The 3,678-nt window shown below is 51.5% G+C and overlaps 1 pseudogene; it reads left to right on the top strand.

Moving 5' to 3' along the window:
• The first annotated feature begins 812 nt into the window (after positions 1-812).
• Positions 813-3,031, top strand: LOC116546873 (annotated as a pseudogene).
• The last annotated feature ends 647 nt before the right edge of the window (positions 3,032-3,678 follow it).

The raw sequence follows: 3,678 nt of genomic DNA, 5'->3' as shown, positions 1-3,678 counted from the left end.
GACATACACCATCACACAGAGGGAAATTTTTTATCTATTGTTGTAGAGATGGGGTCATGCTCTGTTGCCTAGGATGGTCTCGAACTACTGGAATCAAGTGTTCCTCCTGCCTCTGCCTCCCATTTTTCACATCAGGCACATCCCAACACCTATCCTCAGCTTTAGGAATCAAATATCACCTTCGCTCTGTGTGGAGACTGTAGTCCTCTGGAAATGTGGAAGAACTAATCATACTCTAAAGAAGACGCTAAAGAAATCAGAGGACTGACTGCCTCTAACACCCATAGCATACGATGCATTTGAGCTGCTCCAAAGGAAAACTTATAATTAGGTCCTGTTGAGTTGGCATACAGAAAGCCTTTCCTAACCACAGATGTCCTAAGAGATGAAAGGACTCATCTCATCAATCACAAAAATATGTCATCAACCTAGGACAGGTGCAAAGGCACTCTGTGAATATGGAAACAAAAGGCTTCCCCTCCCACATGGGAAGAAAATTCAGTTTCAGCTCAGCTAGGGGTTTGGTCTTACTGAAGATGAGGGAAGAAGTTCTCCAGTTGACCAGCTTTCCCCAGTGTGGAAAGGACCACAGCAAGGCCACCTGATCTCTCCAATAGACGTTAAACTCCAAGGGATTCACAGGTGGGTACACCTGTGGAAAAGTAAAGCTGTTTCTTATTGTGGGAGCCCAATTGAAGGATGCGGGAGGTGGGCGTGGGGCTCCTTAAGCATTGGCGGGCTGCAGGCTGAATCATTGTGTGATTGCTTCTCCTTTTCACATTTCTTCTGCTGCCCATAGTCCCGAATTGGCAATGAGGGAGTTCATGCTCACCCAAACTGGACACTGCAGGAATGATATCTGCACAAAAGTTGGCAGCCAGGGGTCTAATCTAAGGGCACAGCTAGGGTCTGTGGGGTGGTCGGTGAAGATGTTGGCAGTGGAAGGGGTGGCACGTCTGCATTGCGGTCCTTGGGCTCCCTGCCCAGGATGCGGTGGAGTTCAGTGGCTGGCAAGAATGCCAGGTCAAACCTCAAGGGACTTAGAGGCCTGAGGGTGGGGGTGGAAGTGGGAGAGGGACTGGAGCAATTCCAACTCCCTGAGCTCTGTGACTCAGCGCTGGCCTGTCTGGCCTCTCACATCTGTCGCAGTTCTGTGAGGTGATATCTGGTGAACATGGCATTGACTCCACTGGTACCTACTGTGGGGACAGTGACCTGCAGCTGGAGTGCATCAATGTGTACTACAACGAAGCCAGTGGTGAGACTCCAGTCTTGCCCCAATAGCTCTCCTGGAAACGCTGGCCTCTCCTTACTGATACCTTCCATTCCCTTCAGGTGGCAGGTACGTGGCTCGCTGTGCTCGTGGATTTGGAGCTGGGCACCATGGACTCCATGCACTCAGGGCCCTTTGGGCAGATCTTCAGGCTAGACAACTTCATCTTTGGTGAGCTGTGGCTGAGGACTGAGGTGCGGCTCCTTGGCCAGGGCAGTTCAAAGTCAATGAGTGCCTCAAGGTCATCTCTGTGGGAACTGTAGAACTGAGGCCCCTGAACACCCTCCCATCCTCTGAGTCACTCAGTCTCCCTTTCCTAAACGCGCTTTGAAGGAGGAAGGCCCAGCTGTCTCCTCAACTTGAGGAGCTGATGTAATCTCCCTGCAAGGAGCTGAGTTGGGGCCATGACTACAGCCTTCCCATTGCCTGGGAAGGGGCAGGAGCCACCTGCAGCGAGTCTTTTGTTGGCTGTCTCAGGATTGGCTCCTGATCTAGATTCTACCAAGCGAGGCTGCTGTCCTGTAACTTAGGGGGAGGGGGTTTTATTTGCTCCACATGCAGGGTGAATGGTGCTTTCACTTCATATGTGACACTTGGCCCTTTTAGCATTGTGGTGGTGACTGCCATTTACCTGGCCATCAAGTGACTGGCTGTACTACCTTACAGGTCAGTGTGGGGCCAGTAACAACTGGGCCAATGGGTACTACACGGAAGGCACGGAGCTGATGGAGTCGGTGATGGATGTTGTGAGAAGAGAGGCTGCGAGCTGTGATTGCCTGCAGGTTTCTAGCTGACCCACTCCCTGGGTGGGGGGACCGGGTCTGTTATGGGTACACTTCTCATGGGTGAAATTCAGGAGGAGTACCCAGACAGGATCATAAACACATTCAGTGTTCTGCCCTCGCCCAGGGTGTCAGGCACCGTGGTGGAGCCCTACAATGCCACCCTTTCCATCAACCAGCTCATAGAAAATGCAGACGAGATGTTCTGCATCGATAATGAAGCGCTCCATAACATCTGTTCCAGAACCTTAAAACTGACCACACCCACTTACGGTGACCTGAATCACCTGATGTCTGCCACCATGAGTGTGGTCACCACGTGCCTGCACTTCCTGGGCCAGCTAAATGCCGACATGCTGAAGCTGCCTGTGAGCATGGTTCCATTTCCTAGGCTGCACTTCTTTATGCCTGGCTTGGCCACACTGACCAGCCGGCAGTACCAGGCCCTGATCATGGCTGAGCTCACTCAGCAGCTGTTTGATGTTAAGAATATGATGGCCACCTGTGACCCCCAACATGGCAGCTACCTAACCGTGGCTGCCATTTTCAGAGGTCACATGTCCATGAGGGAGGTGAATGAGCAAATGCTCAATATCCAGAACAAGAACAGCAGCTACTTTGCTGAATGACTCCCTCACAACGGGAAAAGAGCCATCTGTGACATCCCACCTGGGGGCTAAAAATGCCAGCCACCTTCACTGGTAACAACACAGCCATCCAGGAACTCTTCAAACACGATGCCGAACAGTTTATAGCTATGCTCAGGCACAAGGCCTTCCTGCACTGGTACACGGGCGAGGGCATGGATGAGACGGAGTTCACTGAGGCCGAGATCAACCTTAACGACCTGGTGTCAGAATATCAGTAATACCAAGACGCCACAGCTCAGGAGGAGGTAGCCTAGAAGCTTCCTTTTCCAGGTAAATGGAGAAGTAGTGTGGATTCTTTAGTGTATTCTGATAGCCATTGTTACTTCTTCGTACCTCGTTGAGTCTTTACATCTCCTCCTGCTACATTTTCAAGCATTTGGATAGTACGTAGTTTGGCCTAATAACGTATTTTTATGGCACTTGGTTTCACCACCTCTTCTTTCTATAGGCCCCTGGGTACTGCTTTCAGATGGGCATAGTGGTCCTGCAAGGCTGTGGCTGTCTTCGGCTTGTCACATCCCAGGAACAAGCAGTCCATTGGCTCCTGGAGGGGTCGGCCTGGGCTGTGGACATGGCAGGCAGGCTTCACACAACTTGGGGCTGGCCTGGGCCTTGGGCAGCTACTTGGTGGGGAACCTGTTTCTGAAGGTAAGCCTTGATTTATCCTATTTACCAAATGTCCAGGGGACCAGCTGGGCCTGTTCATGGAATTTTATAAGTGGTCAGTGACCCCGGTGTATAATGTCCCCATTGTATCATCTCAGGGTAGGAATGTGGTTGGACAGTTGGCCCTGAACCAGCAATGAAGGGTGGGCAAGCAGGGCCCCAGCCACCCCCTTACTATAATGGCCTGGGTGTGTCTGTGTGGCCTCACTCTCTTAATGAGGCGGGCATGGGTATTTGGCAGGAGCTAGTAGGCAGGAATTGAGCCCACGATACACTCATGCTGTGAATCCCACAAATAAGAGGATTC

This window comes from Sapajus apella, unplaced genomic scaffold (genome assembly GCF_009761245.1).
Source record: "Sapajus apella isolate SASKATOON/1434 unplaced genomic scaffold, GSC_monkey_1.0 scaffold1572, whole genome shotgun sequence".
Classification (NCBI taxonomy): Eukaryota; Metazoa; Chordata; class Mammalia; order Primates; family Cebidae; genus Sapajus; species Sapajus apella.
Note: the sequence above shows the minus strand (reverse complement) of the source record. Positions and strands in the feature narration are given on the sequence as shown.